Genomic DNA, 18,783 nt, shown 5'->3' on the forward strand with positions numbered 1-18,783 from the left:
GAAATACAGTTCTTATTCATTTATTGCACTACAGCTATAATTGCCCATTTATTGCACTGCAGTTCTACATACCCATTTATTGTACTACAGTTTTTCTTGTATATACTTTATTGCAGTAAATGCTTTACCCTTTCTTGCTTATTGCACTACAGTTGGCATACTAAATTCATACTTAACATGCTCATGGTGCAACCTAGCCAGGCACCCAGCATGAGACTCAACATTGTGAGCCCTTTTAGCTGCATTTGCTTGGAGAGAAGCACACCATTATACATACTTGTTTTATAGACCTTCAGCTTGCATTTTGGTTAGACAGAGGAAGACATATTTGCATACTTGTGGAGCATTCCCAGCTCGAGCTTCCTGGACCCAGGTGTCCAGGGTTCCCTTCTTCCTCCTTTTCAGGTAGTCAAAATGGTAATGATACTTCTCACCTGTACCTGGGATACCAGTAACACTGGTGATTTTCCTGGCCAAATGGTCCCAGGCCTCTGCTTTACACTCTGAGCCCTGGAATCTGCCCTGCATCAGCTGGGGTTCATGGTGTTTACTAAGGGGCCTGATCATGACCCTGGACTCTTGAATGCCCCATGCTGTGCTCGAAAGTGCACACCTTCACCAACACTACCAGCCATAATGACAGTTGAATGAACTCCAATGACTGTTGCAGAATTCCAACCTATTGGGCTTAATATAAGCTGTTTTCCCACCCTTGTACATCATTCAGCAACATTCAAACAAGCTCTGCATTGCTTAGCAGTACGCATACCAGCTAAGCAAAGCCAATCAGCATAAAAACTCGCAGAACCATGGTTTTAGCGAGGCTTAGTACCGTGCAAACATTGGTCGTGGTTAGTATGTTTATGCACTGCTTAATGTGATTGAGCAGTGATTAAGCAGTGCACAGCACACTGCAGCAGTGTCAAAGTTCACAATACTGTAATGAAATTACAGAAAAATAGTACATTCATTTACAGCCATATTCTGCCTGTTATGGACTTGAACCCAGGAGCTGCTAGACATAAGAATGTAACTGTACCCATGGAGCTAGCTGGATGTTTTAAAAACTAACATACCTTCACATATACTACTAGGCTTCCTGTTAGTGTTGCTGAGCACCCCACTGCACCATGCAAACACGTTTAAACACACCTATAATTAAATAATTAATTACATCTGGTTTCTATTTTAAGATGTTTGCCAGATGTCAACTGTCTATATGTGAGCACATCGGGTCTATATTACATTCTCGAAAGCCGACAATGTCGAATCTGACATTGTCGACATGAGAATCGTGAAACTGCAGAATATTGAACAAGTAAACAGAAATCTCCGTAAGAGGAGATTTCCGTTTACTTCAAGGTAGTGTGTTCTTGCAGTTGGTATATTTGTAGCGGTGGGTGTGGGTTGTGCAGGGGTACTTGCCCCCCTGCCTACACCGTTTAGTCTTTTTTTTATTTAAATTTTTTTCTGAACAATCGATGTTTTAACAGTTCGATCACTAAAGGTCGACCTTTAGTGATTCAAACTGTTAAATATTCGATGTTCTAATATAGACCCAGCACATCTTGGCATTGCTGCACTCAGTGCTGCTTAAACATGCAATTAAAAAAAAAATAAAAAAAAAAATCATACAAATAACTTATTAGACAGTAACACACTTCACAACATTACAACAGTGGTGGGGAGCATTACGGGGAGGCTCACACTCATCTGCAGCCACGGGCAGCCGCTACACCTCTCCCTACACTGATTCAATATCCATGTCCCTTGGCTCAGCTTTGCAGAGTGCCATCATTAATATGCATGACATGCTGCCGAGGGGGAACTGTGGCTGTGTACATCGATACATTCCATGTAGGCTCTACACTGTGCCTACATGGATTTTTATTAAATCCTGGGGTACATATTTTGTACATAGGTTAAACACAAGCTCATTTTTAATAATCTATATTAATATCTATTATAGTATAATTTTCAAAGTATCTATACTTTTTTATTTTGATTCACTATGGGCTTAACTTTATTTTTCATTAAATGTTAATGAACCAAGCAACCCTAAAAAGAGGGTAAACTTAATAAAGTACTTAAACTTGAATAACCCACTTATTGTATTCTTACAAGAGACTCACATTTCTTGTGTTGTTGTGTCTTTCGGCTTTTCCCGGTTAGGGGTCACCACAGCAGAACTCCGGTCCTCTAATGATTGGCAGTAGATTTTTACGTGCCAAGTTGCCAGCCCTGATGCACAACCTTCAATAAAGGTACGCCCATTCACGCATGTCTCCACACAGAAGATGCTCTAGCTGAGAATTGAACAGGACGTCTTACTGTGAGGTGACAACGCTACCGCAGCACCACCACTTGTGCTAATAATTGGAATTCTAATAAATATTTAATTCATGTGCAATCTTATTTTAAATCTAAAAGAGGAATCTCTATTCTATGGAAAAAAAGAAATGCATTTACTCAAATTATATATAAATATGAGGAACAGGAGGGTTTATTTACTTTATTCTAAAATACAGAAATAAAATCTGGTCATCAGCTAATCTATATTGGTTTTCATAATGCAAGTTAAATTGTCTAAAAAGCATCTTGACTTTGTTTTAAATAACTATAAGGGAAATGTAATATCAGGTGGAGATTTCAATTGTGTGTCAGAGAATTCAGAATCCAATTCTTGTAGTATATTTAGATTACTTCCCATTGCTAAATATTTAAAGAATTGGAAGGAAACTTTTAATAGGTCAAGGGATTGTACTCATTACTCTTAAATTTGTTACTCAAACAAGAATCAATAAATTATTGGTTTCTCAAGATATTTCTAGAATAACTACTTTTAATATAATATCTTGTCCATTCTCTGATCACAATGCACTAATTATAAAAACAAACAGATTTTAAAAATATACCATATATTTCCAGAATTTTGGCATATATTACCAAATTGAAGGAATATAAAACCTGGTTACTTGCTACAATAGATCATTTTATGTATTTTAATATTTCTGATTCCAACATAGTTATGTTTTGTAATTATTTTAAAGCTTGTATTTAAGGCCAGTCAGTATCCTGGTATAAGCATAAACTAAAAGAGAGAGTAAGAAAAAAGGGGAAAGTAAATCCCCATTTAGCAAACAGAAAATAAATGTCCTCAATAAAAAATATAATGAATTATTCCCTCATAAAACTGAATTAAAAATAGCTTCTTACTCAATGCCTGCTAAGCATCTATATAATGTTAGAAAAATAATTAAGTTTCAAGCTAACTTTAATAACATTAAAGAAATAAGAATTTCATTAACAAAACACATACTGATATTGAATATATATTAAAAGCTTTTAGATTTTATTAAGATATATTAGAAGCTTTTAGATTTTATTATCAAGCTTTAACTAGAAATGTAGTCCAAAATAAATGCATCTTGGTCTTTTTATTGGCAAATATTCATTTGGAAATTTTATATAGAGAACCTTTTTGACCCCTATTAGAGCCTGAATGCTGGAGATGCAAGCAATGCTGTAATGCTAACTGGTCATACATGTTTTATGATCTTCTGTTATGAATTATAGAGAAAAGATTCAGTTTTTTTTAAAGCTTTATGGTCTGACTCTATTTGTAACAAAAGAGTTGGCATTTAATATTCTAGAAATGAACAATATGAAAAAGACTTTTTACTTAACTTGGGAAATTCTTGCTGTGGCTAGGAAAAGCATTACAAGAAGATGGAAAAAATCTTCATCTCAGTTTGAAGATTTTTGTAACTCTTTGAAATACATTACTATTAAAGAAACAACAACTATGAAGAATATCATTTTTTCTACTAACTTAATTTGTAACCCTTGGAAGTGTTATCCCTCATTGATTTTTTTTATCATAATCATATACTCATGGTCAGTAGAGAAGATAATACAATAATAAAAGAGAGAGAAGGGATGATAAGGAAAAGGGTATGAGAAGAAGGAAATGAAAGAAGAAAGGAAGAAAAGAAGCCAAACAAAATGAAAAAGAAAGGTAATAAAAATACATTTCTCTTTGCATGATTCTGCTCAACTGTTAAATGTTTCAATAGTCATAGCTTGTGTTATCTACTTTTATACTGGTCTCATGCAATCTGTACATAATGTAGATAGTTTGATTTTGTTTTTTTTTTAATTTTCTGAAGAATGTATTCCTGTATTTAAATAGTATGATACTATAAAATATGTTTAATTTTCTAAACATGTTCTGTAAATGCATTATTAAAATAGAACATTTTGGAGGGGGAAAAAAGAAAACAGTGGGCCGGATTCATTAATAGCTACACTAAATGCAGCTAGAAAGTAAGCAATGCAGCAAACTGTACATATAATAGCACATTATTTTGTATTCTTTAAACTGAATTAGAGCTACAAAACAGAGGTGAACAGCAGAATATTCTAATGAAAGCATAAGTAGCAGAATTACATGCTAATTAACCAATCCAACATGGCAGAGCTATGAAATGGCCCATTTAAAAGCCTTCACTTTTTCCCCTCTGCATTTGCATGGAGGTTTGTACACCAATGCTGAGTGATGGTAAATGGCATTTAATTTCCTATGGAAAAAGCTGAAGATTTTAATTTCAGCCTCAGTAGTCCAGTTGCTTTCACTCACATTTGCTTAACTCTGTTGTGCTGTGGGATTCCATTACAGTTATAGGTTAAATTATTATTTCATGACAGTTTATATTCCTATCTTATGGTTAACTGCAAATACTTATATTTATCTCCATTTACAGCATTTCATTAACATAACATTTGAACAGTGCAGCAAAAAAAAAGCATTTGCAAAAATATTCCATCACAGACTTAGTAAGACAGTCTTATCCTGCTTTTGTGGGAAATTTAATAAAGCCTACATGGTCTCATTTTCAATGTAGGCATCTTGCCACGCTGCTTACATGAAAGTAAACAGGTTTTAGATTTAATAAACACAGCTGGGCAGTGCACACACACATGACAACACAAAAATATCCGTGGCATGCGAATCTCCTCATAAGCAGGTGAATTTCATGCAAATGAGTTGGGTAGAATGATCCAGCAACAGTTAGGCAGCTCTGCAGACCCCATGTCAGTGTTTGTAGTGCACACAGAAAAAGTCCATGTACAGGAATGTAGACAGACAAAAGGGACTGTAAAAATATAGGTAAAAAGACAGAAATGGGATAGCACATACAGATATGAGCAAAAATATCCTCTGTGTGTCTGAAAAAAATAAATTAAATAAGTTAAAATATTTTTTTAATAATCTGTGCATGTTTGCATGGCACGCTGCAGTGTGCAAACATGCCTCATAAAGGAAAAAAAAATTGGAAAAACAAAAGTAATATGTGACAGAAATGTATAACAGGACCCTGCATGGAGTATCAGCAATGGTGTATTGGTGCTGTTGCTAACATGGTAGGGCTTTGAACCATGTTTCCAGGGTTTGTGCATGGATCCCTATGCAAATGAGGTGGCATTACTGAATAGTACAAGTGGGTATCCGTGTATGCATATCCCCTTCATGTAGGCACAGAACCGTGTTGGTGTCCACAGAAGAAGTAGCTGACATCAAGGGAGGGTGTGTCCAAGCTGATATGAGCTTAGCTGCACCTGTTTGTGCGGCTCACCACCATGCTGAGCCTGTAAGTCTGGGGAATGTGTACACTAAGTGCTAAGCTTTGTTTACCTACAGGGCATGCATTTCCACATGTTTGCATGGTGTGCTGCTGTGCTGAGCCTCAAAGTATGGGGGGGTATACACTAAGCGCTAAGCTATGTTTGCCTATGGAATACATGTTTGCATGGTGTGCCGCATTGGTGAGTGTATCTAAAAGGCAGTGACATATTAATTAGGTTTGACCCCTGTTTAACTTAAACTATGGCCATTAAATGATGTTAATGATATACTAAGCAGGTGGAATCCATCATAGGTAGCCAATCAAACAGTCAACACCTACAGCAGAGCACTATGAAGTATGCATACACCTACAATCTGATTTTTCCCCCATACTCTGCACCATTGGAGTACAGACTTGGGAATTTTAACTGAAAGAATGCTAGAGGCTGCTACAGGTCTGGTACAGCTGTATGTATTAGATGCTGAAGTTAGTGCTGCTGTTGCTGCCAACAATAGGCCTAGGCAGAGAAGGAGAAGAGTGTTCAGGCCCAGGGTAACCTTCCAGGTGCTACATGAGCTGGAGATTGTAGAGCACTACAGGGTGGACAGGGACATACTACAAGAACTAACTGAGCACTGCCATCCTCAACTCAGACCCAGAGCCAACAGAGGGGAATCCATTCCAATGGAAACAAATGAATGTGTAGCTCTTAGGATAATAGCCACAGGTACCTTCCAAAGACCAACTGGGGACATGATGGGGGTCTGACAGGCATCAGCATCCAGGGTACTCCACCAGTTAATGGATGCCTTGCTACTACATGCTAGTGAGCACATTTTATCCCTCAGCCCTGAGGTGAAGTCCAGCACTATGCAACACTTCCACCATGTAGTACACTACCCAGAGGTACTGGATACGATAGATTGCACTTGTGTACACATCAAGGCACTACCTGGTGAGGAGAGTAGAATCCGTCAACTGCAAGGAATACCACTCCATCAAGTGCCAGGTCATGTGCAATGCCCAGGGCATTATCATGAATGTGTGTGCTGGCAGCCCTGGCAGTTATCATGAATCCCATATTATAGGTTCATAGGTTCATAGTTTCTTATTAGGCTATCTGCCCTAGGGCATTTATAAGCCTAGCCAGAGTGTATGTGGCTTACACCACCCCTTAGGATGAGAATACTACGCCCTTTTAGGGTTTAGTTTACTATGCCTCTGTCTAGTAGTGACAAAGAGATGACCCCCGGGGTAAACCTACGATCTCCCATCCACTCGTCGAGATTTCTCTTGAATAGAGTCAGTGAGGGGCTCTGCCTAACATGGACTGGGATTCTGTTCCAGAGTGTAGGGAGCCTCTGGGTTATGAATCTGTCCCTTCAGCACGTTCTGTTTATTTCTGTGTTGAGGTTTAAGTCACTTGTTCTCGTGGCTTTGATGGAGTCAGATTTTTTGAGGTGGAGCATGTCCATTAATTCAGGATTGGACATGGCCTTGTACGTCAGGCACAGATCACCTCTGAGTAGGCGGTATGCGACTGAATAGAGCTGGAGTTTTTTCAGTCGGGCAGCATATGACATATGTTTAAGACCCTTTATCCTCTTGGTGAGGAACTTTTGGGGTCTTTCCAACTGCTGCAGGTGTCGGGTGAGATACATCCCAAATGGGGCATTGTACTCAATCATTGGCCTGATAAGAGAAGAGTACAGGGGCACAATGACCTCTCTTGATCTAGATGTGAAACCCTTCATGATAAGGTGGGCAATATAGAAGGTCTTCCTAACCACTTTGGCAATGTGAGTGTCAAATGAGAGGTTACTGTCAACCTGGGTCCCTAGGTCCCTGATTACCTCTTCCGTACTTAATGGATTACCGCCTATGTGGTAATTTGTCGGTACCTTGTTTTTCCCAAAGGGTATGACTATACATTTTTTGGAGTTTAGCTTAAGGCCATGACTCTGGCACCAATTATCCGTTTCTATGAGGCCTCTCTGAAGGATGTTTGTGTCCGCTGGAGTATCAATTATGGCGCCCAGTTTGCAGTCATCTGCGAACTTTGTCAGCCACAATCCTCCTATGTTTGCCTGTACCTCGGAAAAATAAATGCCGAACAAGAGGGGTCCCAGGACTGAGCCCTGTGGGACACCGCTTGTGACTGGCTTAGAGTCTGACATAGCTCCAGCAACTCTGACCCTATGGGTTCTGTCCTTGAGCCAGTTTGCAACCCATCTTGTGACATATGGGTTTACATTTAAGCTGGTGAGTTTGTCTATGATGCCCGAGTGGGGTATTGTGTCAAAGGCTTTGCAAGGACAAGGTAGGCTGTGTGAACTGCCTTACCCTCATCAATGGCCTTAGTGACTGATTCAAAAAGTCGACCAAGTTCAGAAGGCAGGATCTGCCCTTGACAAAGCCAAATTGGGTAGGATCCAATGTCTGTAGGTCCCCAATGTCTTTGTTTATGAGTTCCATAATGATCCTCTCCATAGCTTTGCAGACCAGGCTCGTCAGGCTTATGGGGCGGTAATTTCCAGGGTCCGTAGAAGCACCGCCTTTGTGAAGTGGGACCACTGTTGCCGTACGCCACTCTTTGGGTACGTATCCTGTGGTAAGGCTAAGATTAAACAGCAGCCTTATGTGTGGGTTTAGTTCCTCTTGGAGTTCATGTAGCACACAGCCCGGGACACCATCCGGTCCCATTGATGCTGTGTTTTTAGCTTTAGAGAGGGCGGCTCTCACCTGGGCATCTGAGATGTTAGGGAGGCTGCACTCTGCTGGGATAGTTATTTCTCCTTTTGGGGATACATCACAGCTGTACCAGATATTTGCTGGGAGGTGGACATCCCACACGGCCATTTACTAGGGGATGCTGGCTACACACTGGAACCATGGATCATGACACCCATCAGAAATGCACACACACCCATGGAAGAATGCATAATAAGGCACATGCACAAACTAGGAACATCATAGTGCATGTGTTTGGGCTTCTAAAGTCATGCTTCTGGTGCCTCAATGTATCTGGTGGTGCCTTGCAGTACTCTCCAGCAACATGTGCACAGATATTCACAGTATGTGACATGCTACACAATATGATCCTGTGGAAACAGCTGTAGCAGGATCAGCAAAGGGAAGGGATACACAGGCCCCCACCAGTGCCTAGGTCACCACAGTCAGACTCACAGGAGAAGTCGGAGGAGGAACCCCCTGATGATGTCCCTGTAGGTAGACGTAGGCATGCCCAGTATACCCTGGCTTTGGCTGAGACGATGCATAGCACATGCACTGACAACCTAGGGCCCTAGAGACTGACACCTTACTCCAACTCACATATATATATATATATATATATATATATATATATATATATATATATATATATATATATATATATATTAAAAATGATACCTGGCATCCCACACAACATGTACCTAACCATGCATTGGCTGTGTACTGCATGCTTCAGACAGATTCAGCCCTAAATTACAGTTCTGTCAACTGCTGCATTCACAAGATAAGTCACTCACCTACGCACCACTTGTAAGGAGTACTATAATATGGTATCGTATGTATGGACCTGCTGCATGTGTGCAAGGGAATATAGTGGGCTATTTGAAGAGCTGTAACATACACAGCTACCCAGTCGAATAGTGTGCATTCCGTAATATTCACTAGGCCTCATGGTTGGAATATTCACTGCAGCAGTCAAGGGAGATTTTAAACAGTGTGGTCACATGATATTTGCATTATTGTCTATGCCAGCAGATCATGTGCTGTTCTTTCCCCACCCCCAACACATTAGTGTTCCCATACAAATGCTGTAACAGTAAGGCAGCAATGGTATATCAGCAGACCAGGCAATCACAGGGCTGTGACATAGAACCAGATCACACAGTGTATGTCTCATGTAACACAGGAATAACAAAGTACATATGTATGCTGTTGATTGTGTGATAAAGGACAAATCTTTGTCTGGCAGCCTATGTGGCTCAGTGGGTTAGGGATGTAAGTATAGGTAATGGTGATGCTGGTTCGAATCTGGAAGTATGTACTGCTTTTGCATGTGAGGTGTTAGTATGCTGGTGTTTCCACAGACTGTCATTCCTCTCAATCTGTTAGTGCAAGAAATCTGGACCAAGCCAGGAAGAATGGGGGGACAAAGGCCCAAAAATAGAGAGAGGCAGTACAGATTGTTCTGATTAACCTAGACCGTTACTAGTATGAAATCAAGTTGCATTATTACAGGATATCTGAAGGATATAAAGTCCGACACTCAAGTGTTTGTCTGTAGTTAGTATTATTCAGTGACTTCAATATACAATAATTTACCAGAATACCACAAATGTATGAGGAACAGACAAGAAATATGAGGAAAAATTCTGGACATTCTGTGAAAATCTGTACAGTTGATAGGTATGTGGAGTAACAGTATGAACCTCAATCACATATTGAGTACAGCAGACAGCTGGGGAATGCCATGGACAATTTGAGGGAAGTGCAGCACTACAAAAACAGCTGTCAATGTCTGCAACAAAGAAACTCCCGGACTGGAGTACAGGTAGGTCTGGCCTGGAGTCACCTTGTATGTGCTGACAGTCTCACTGGGCATGCCCCTACACTTAGTGCAATACTGTTGCCTTATCATCAAAATGACCTGCAGTGTGTAAGTATATCTGTACATAAAGACATGTGTATACATATCTGTCTGTCCTTATCTCTATCTGTATTGTCAAATAGATGTGTACCGATATATATAGTTATTTATATTACAATGATATAAAGACTCTCCACATATATGTACATAACACATATACATGTCATACACACACAGCTATATTAGTAGAGACATTCCTGTTATAGATTCATAGGTAGGTACTAGGCTATCTGCCCGAGGGCATGTATAAGCCTGGCCAGAGTGTGTCGGCTTTCGCCACCCCATTGATTAATTAACTGAGCCTCTGTCAAGCAGAGCCAAGGAAGTGATCCCAGGGGTGTATTTTCTGTTACCCATCCACTCGTCAAGGCCTCTCTTGAAGAGTATTAGTGAGGGGCTCTGCCTAGTGTAGTTAGGAATTTTGTTCCAAAGCATGGGGAGCCTCTGTGACAGGAATCTATCCCTCCAGCATGTTCTATTTATTGTTGTGGCAAGGTTTAGCTCACTAGAGCATGTGGCTCGCAGTGACTTGGATTTCTTTAGGTGGAGCATGTCCATCAATTCTGAGTTGGACATGGCTTTGTAAGTCAGGCAGAGATCACCTCTGAGTAAACGATATGTCACTGAGTACAGCCAGAGTTTTTTCAGTTGGGCTGCATAGGACATATGTTTGAGGCCAGTAATCCTCTTGGTGAGGTGCTTTTGTGGTCTTTCCAGCTGTTGGAAGTGTCTTGTGAGGTACATCCAAAATGGAGCATTGTACCCTATGATGGGTCTGATGAGTGACGAGTAGAGGGGCGCTATAACCTCTTTATTTCTAGATGCGAATCCCTTAGTAATTAGATGGGCCACATAGAAGGATTTCCTAACTACTTTGGCAATATGATTGTCAAAGGAGAGATTACTATCTACCTGGGTCCCCAGATCTCTTATTACCTCTTCTGTATTAAGGGGGCCTATGTGGTAATTCATGGGTGTTTCGTTTTTCAGAAACGGGATGACTATGCATTTTTTGGCATTTAGCTTGAGGCCATGACTTTGACACCAGGTGTCTGTCTCAGTAAGGCCTTTTTGAAGGATGTCCATGTCAGCCGGAGAGTCAATTATGGCTCCCAGTTTGCAGTCATCGGCGAACTTGGTTAACCATAGCCCTCCTGTGTTTGCCTGTACTTCTGAGAAATATATGCCAAACAGTAGGGGTCCCAGAACCGAGCCTTGCGGGACACCACTTGTGACTGGTTTAGAGTTGGATCTGGAGCCCGCTATTCTTACTGGGTGAGTTCTGTCTGTAAGCCAGTTGGCAACCCATCTTGTGACGTAGGGGTTTCTGCTTAGGCTGGTGAGTTTTTCTATAATACCCAAGTGAGGAATGGTGTCGAACGCCTTGGCAAGATCAAGGTAGGCTGTGTGCACCACCTTTCCCTCATCTATGGCCTTGGTGACTGTCTCAAAGAAGTCAACCAGGTTTAGTAGGCATGATCTGCCCTTAACAAGGCAGAACTGGGTTGGGTCAAGTGTTTGGAGGTTCCCAATGTCTTTGTTAATGAGTTCCATAATGATGCACTCCATAGTCTTGCAGACCAGGCTAGTCAGGCTTATGGGGTGATAGTTACCAGGGTCAGTTGTGGCCCCTCCTTTGTGGAGTAGAATAACTGTAGCTGTGTACCATTCTATGAGCATGTAGCCTGTGGAGAGGCTGAGGTTGAACAGCATGTTTAGGTGGGGGGTTAGTTCGTTCTGTAGTTCGTGCAAGACGCAGCCTGGGACACCATCTGGCCCCATTGATGCTGTATTTTTGGCTTTTGAAAGGGCTGTTTTTATCTGTGGTTCTGTGATTTCCGGGACACTACACTTTTCTGGTATTGTTGTGAGCCCTTTTGAAGGTGAGAGGGAGGTGAAGTTTGCACTGAATCTATCTGCCAGGATGTTGGCAATATCAGTAGGTTCAGTATATTTTGTGCTATTTTGCACTAGCTCAGAGCATATCTGCGAGTTGCCACTTAGATTCTTGACATAGCTAAAAAAGGCTTTGTGGTTATATTTCGAATCCTTGGCTATTTTTCTTTCAAAGTTAGCCTTGGATGATTTTATGAGGGACCTTAGTTTCTTATGGATACTGATCAGGGATGTCTTTCCTTCTTGGGATTTGCTTTTTTTCTGAACTAGTTTCCTCCTTTTGTTGTATAACCTGTTTATGGCAGGGGTCCACCAGACTGGTTTCCTTTTCTTAGGGGAGTGAGTCTTGGTTTTGCTAGGGATGGCATGATCTATGCATCTTTGTAGGTGCTCATAGAGTGCATTTGTAAAGGATTCTGCATTTTGGGCAGTGTTATTCTTTAGCGTGGGGGCTGTGAAATTTACCACCTCTGCCTTAAGTAAGGTGAAGTTTGCTTTAGAAAAGTTTTTCACTGTGGTTTCCTTGTTTGGGGGTGGTGGTGGGGTGTGGACATACAGGGTGATTAGTTTATGGTCTGATCTAACCAGTGACAGGTTGTCCTCTGGTACGGAACACCTGTTGCCCATGTCGGTGATGACCAGGTCCAATATGTTGTGGCCCCTGGTAGGGGAGTTTACCAGCTGATCCAGGGCATTTGAGTTGATAAATTCCAGGAAGCGCTGAGCCTGGGAGTTTGTACTCAAGTAGATTTCCCAGTTAATGGTAGGGTAATTGAAATCACCCAATATCAGGGTGTTCGGTAGGACCTTCATGTTTTCCAGTGTCTCCAGAAAGGCGGAGTAGTGGTCCTGGGTCATGGAGGGTGATCTGTAGCAGGCCACAATTTGCATTGCAGATTTGCCCAATGTTAGCTGCACATGGATGATCTCAGAGGTATCATGCTGTGCCAGTAACCTGGAGGTGTGGGTATCACTGATGAATATGGATACACCCCCTCCTTTTGTGTTTCGGTCCATGTTCTGTGGCAGAAATGTGTGGTATGAGTTATAGCCCAGTAGTGCTGGAGTACTCTCTGGAGCCTTGAACCAGGTTTCAGTTACTGCACAGATGTCGACGTTCTCCATACTTAGGAGTGCTTCGAGCACATGCATTTTGAGATTTAAACTCCTGGCTTTGAGTAGGATAACCCTCATTTTTTTACTTGTGCTGTTTACGGAGGTGGGTTTGAATTTTGAGCCTTGCCTAAAAAAAGCACTATGGGGGCAGCAAGAGCCTTGGCCAGTATTTGAAAGCCAAGGGGTGGCAGGTGCAAGCCGTCTCTTGCAAAGCAACGCGGCTTGTCGAGCATGTCATCCCAGGCTGACAGATATTGGTTCCCCTTTGAATGACACCCGAAGCTTAGCCAATTGTTGAAATTGATAATTTTTTCTTTATACTGAGGTATCATTCATGGTGAGGGCAGGATGCTACTCAGGGTCAGGGTCATACCCACCTGGGCTACAAGACCACAGAGCTCTTCCATGTCTCTTTTCATGTAGTCCAGGAAGGTACGTCTCAGGTCATTCACATCAACATGAACAATGACAGAGTCATATTTGTACTTGTTCTGGAGTGACCTGAGTGCTTGTGTTATGTGGTGGATTCTGGCTCCCGACAGACAGCTAACAGTAACCTTCTCCTTGTCCAGCCTAGTGAGTGGGGCATCAATGTGCCTGACTATTGAGTCACCTATTACTAGTGAGTTAGGTATGTTATTTTGCCTTAAGGGCTGTGATTGTGCGGCACATTGATTTTGTATTTTATGTGTTGTCTGGTTTGTGGCGGGAGGTGCAGGTTTTGTGGTTGTCTGCTTTGGAGCTCTCTGATGCTTTTGCAGGTTTTTATTTAGAGCCTCTGAGTATGATTTAGTGTATTTATGTGTATTTTTTGCCAGTGCTGGTTTAGTATGTCTATGTGAGGCTGGAGGTGTGGTGTAAGTGTTAACCTTCTCCTCATGACTGTCTGCTCCAGTCTTGGGTGGAGAGACCTTAGCCTCCAGTTTGGCTGTGTAATTGCATCTCTCACATATGTTAGTGTTTTGTGGTAAGAGGAGAGGGCTGCCTGTGTACATGAGGCGGTTGTAACATTACCTCAGGATACCCAGGTTCACCAGCTGGACTAGACAGATATATGTGTGGATGTATGTATTGTCCCACATATACCCTATTAATGGTGAATAAATCTGCACTCACACATCCATACAGTTGCTCTAAAGAACCAAACTAAGGGTGCAAAAGTACATAATCCACACACCTATAGACCCATGTGCCTGCTGGCTATCACCACGTAGACAGACACAGGTGAGCAGGTGGTGTAATGTATAATGTCAACACATGCATGGACAGGGCACAAAGTCCCTGGTCTCAGGTTTGTCTTTCTAACTGCTGTCAGCCACATATGGCCATACTGGTAACTGTACACAAAACCAAGGATAATAGTTATTTCACTGCTAGGGCACTAGATGTAGAGGACAGTATGAAGCAATATCACTCTGCAGGCCACACATGCTGTGCAACACAAGCCTAGTTTGTGTAATCCACAAATACTGTGCCTGTAATCACATATACAACAGATGTAACCTGTGGCATGTGAAATAAGTACTGTGAGCTATAGTGTATAAGACTAGATAGGTAGGGGTTCCAATCTCACTCCAGCCAACTTGGGGAGTGTGTGTTTGTGTGTGTGTGTGTGTGTGTGTGTGTGTGTGTGTGTGTGTGTGTGTGTGTGTGTGTGTGTGTGTGTGTGTGTGTGTGTGTGTGTGTGTGTGTGTATATGTATATACCCCACTGCAATACAAAGGACATGCCCTCATGGGCTATCCATCTGCAATGGTTATGCACCTTTTGGCCTGTAAGTAGCTACCAGCTAGAGACAGCCAAAAGATCACATACAAGAGTAGCCAACATGCAACTCAGGTATACTTCCTCCTAGTAAGGAAAAGGCACTGGAGTAGAATCCATGATTGCAAAGTCCTCCCTTAGTGAAACAGTTGGCCCACAGCCTTAACCACTAGTTACCACAATCAGCTGCAAGCAGTGGTCAGAGAAGGCTCTAAGGTCAACAGAGACCAGGCTGAAGACCTGGAAGTTGACGGGAGAGAAAGTACAACAGTTCAAGGAATTGCTTGGGGCTCTAGCACCCCAAGAAGAAGAGGAAATGGGTAGAGTTGAACAAGAATGGCAGCGCCTCAAAACAGCATGTGTTAGGACTACAGAAAAGTTATGTGGCCGAGCCAGGTATGGAAATAAGTTGCATAAGAAAAGCTGGTGGTGGAATGCAGAAGTCCTGGAAGTCATCAAAAGAAAGGAGGAGTGCAGGAAGAAGTGGGAGATGGAAAAGACTGACCAGGCTAAGAAGGACTACTGGTTGGCTAACAAAGAAGCTACGAAAGAAGTTGTAATAGCAAAGAATAGGGCATCAGAGGCACTCTACCAGCTTCTGGAACATGACTCAATACCTCTCAACCTCTTGGAGGAAGAAATCTGGACAAATACATAAAAATAAAAGTGGGACAAAGGCCCAAAAATAGGTACAATTTTTAAATATTGGTCTTTCAAATTTAGAAAGTTCAGGGATAAAAACGATTTATAAAAATTCAACAAGAATAATCCAAAACCAAGGGGTTAAGCGCTTTCATCTGAAGTCTGGATTATCAGATGAAAGCGCTTAACCCCTTGGTTTTGGATTATTCTTGTTGAATTTTTATAAATCATTTTTATTCCTGGACTAGCTGTGGATTTCTTGGGCTGACTGTGTGCTGGTTGGATTTTGCATTTTGTTATAGGGTTTCTGGACTTTAAATTTAGAAAGTTGATAGGCTAACAGGTTTTGATTTAATATGAATGTTCTGAAGTATATGAAGTCTGAAACTCAAATGTTTGTCATTATTTTCCATTTTCAACCTTTAATGATTTATCAGTAATTTGCCAGAAAAACACAATTTTATGAAAAAACAGGCAAAAACGTGAGGACAAAATCTGGAAATTCTGCAAAAATCTGTACAATTGAGAGGTATGTCACTCAGTAAGTGACACAAATAAACTATATCAGGTTGCTAGGCAAAGACAGAAAGATAAGGAAGATAGTCAGACATCCTTCATTAGGGATGCCAGCAGCAACCTGCTCACCAGTCCACAGGACATCAAAAGCAGATGGAAGGAGTATTTACAGCAGCTTCTGAATGAAGAAAACCCCACAGAAGCTGTACTTCCCCAGAAACAGCCTATGATGAGAGAAGAGGAGGAGCCCACCCTAGAAGAAGTAAGAACAGCACTAAGGAAAATGAAGTCATGGAAAGTAGCAGGCTCAGATGAGGTCACAGCAGATATGATAAAGATGCTGGGTCAGATAGGGAAGAAATGGCTCCTGAGGGTATTAGTAGTGCGGAGAGAGAGTTGTATCACAGAATTCTGGAGAATAAGCATATTCATGCCAGTGTACAAGAACAAAGGGGACATCCACAACTGTGGGCAGTACAGAGGCATCAAACTCCCATCACATTGCATGAAAGTTCTGGAGAGGGTGATTGATAAATGGATACACAGAGTAGTAGAATGTAAGATGGGATATGAGCATTTTGGATTTAGATCAGGATGCAGCAGAATTGACCTGATGTTTGCAGTGAGACAGATACTTGAGAAGAAGCTAGAGATGAGGAGAGAGTCCAACTGGGCATTCCCAGATTTGGAAAAATAATATGACAATGTCCCAAGAAAGCTGATCTGGGCAGTACTGCAGTGGTTTGAAGTCCCAGATATATTGGCAGAATTAGTGCAGACTATGTACAAGGACCAAATGGCTCAAGTACGAACAGCATTTGGCCTCACAGAGGAGTTCCCAGTGGGAGTGGGTGTACACCAGGGTTCAGCTTTGAGCCCACTGCTGTTCATACTGGCGATGGACTACATTAGCAGCAGGTCAGAGGGGACACATCAACAAAGTTGCTGTATGCAAATTATGTGGCATTACAAGCTGACTCTGAGCTAGAACTTCAGCAAAGGATAGGAGAATGGAATGCGAAACTGAAGGCACATGGGAGGAAACTGAGCACTGATAAGATGGTGGTAATGTCAGCAAATTGGGGAAATCAGAAGAAGCTGAGAATAGAGATAGAAGGGAAGATAGTAGAACAGGTAAACAGCTTCCAGTATCTGGGGGGAGTGATTGAGGAGAAGGGATGTCTGAATGAAGAGGTCAAAGCTAGAATCAGTGGGGCTGCAGCTAACTGGCATAGAGCATCAGGTGTAGTCTGACAGAAGAATGCCAAAGAAGCTGAAAAGTAAGGTGTACAAGACAGTGGTGTGACAAGTACTACTGTATGGTACAGAAACCTGGGCAGTAGAGGCAGAATAGTTGAAGTAGCTAGAGGTGATGGAAATGAAGTGCCTAAGAAGGGTGTTAGATGCACACTGTGGGACAGATGAAATGGTGACACAGGCAGAAGCCAGAGTAGATCCAATTGCAAAAAAGATCAGAGAGAACAGATTACAGTGGTTTGGATATGTGCAGAAAAGCAGAAGACATTCTGGTGAGGAAGATTTGGGACAGAAAGGAAGAAGGTAAGAGGAAGCCAGGATGTCCAGCAAAGTGGTAGATGGATTGTGTGAAGATCTGCAATAGTCAGGCATGAATTCTGAAGAAGATAGAGGTATGGCACTGAATCAAGAATGTTGGCAACAGTTAACATGGTACCCTGTCCCCATGTAGAAAAAATGGTAAAAAGGGGGCTGATGATGATGAACTAGCTGACTGCTTCCAACCTGCCCCCTATACAAGGCCTGATGATGTCATCTACCTTAAGACTGCTGGCTGATGGTCTAACATCAGACAAAAGCCATGGCATGTGCGATAAGTACTGTGAGATATAGTGTATAAAACTAGATAGGTAGGAGTTCTATTCTCATGCCGCACAGCTTGGTGTGTGTGTATATCCATATGGCACATAGTTGATGACCTTTTTTAACTTAGACATAGGTAGGGTTTAGTATTTTATTTGTACCGGGTGATGTGTCCCCCCAAATGACTGACCACAACAAGGACTGCTGATGTCAACAAGCATTATATGTTTTAAGCTGATAGTACCAGCAGACATAAGGTGTGTTGCATGCATCAGTACTGTGATCTGTAGTATGTACCAGTACATAGGTAAGTGTTCTAATCTACATACAGCTAACTTGCACTGTGTGTGCACCTTGCCATGTCCTGTATGCAGCAAGTGGAAAGTGGTGCTAGCCTGAATTTGGCCATGTTTGTGTGTGAGGCTGTTACAGCATTTTACAGCATGGTATGGAGCCATAGGACATGTGAACTTAACTAGCATAATGGCCATACAGTCCTCACAATCAGAGACATATGTATACCTCTCGCTACAGGATCAGCGCATATTGTCCCAGACCAAGAGGGACTTAGGCAGATTCTGTGTGTTGACATGACGGTCACCCAGCCAATCATACAGATGACATGCTGAGGTGCACTGAGGTGCTCTGTGTATCATTAGGTAGGGTCTGTTTCAAGGATGTGTTTAAGTCTCCTAGACAAATATCTCCCATAAGCATAGGTTATTG

The sequence above is a fragment of the Protopterus annectens genome, chromosome 14.part0 (genome assembly GCF_019279795.1).
Source record: "Protopterus annectens isolate FY-2018-M chromosome 14.part0, PAN1.0, whole genome shotgun sequence".
In the NCBI taxonomy this organism is placed as follows: Eukaryota; Metazoa; Chordata; order Ceratodontiformes; family Protopteridae; genus Protopterus; species Protopterus annectens.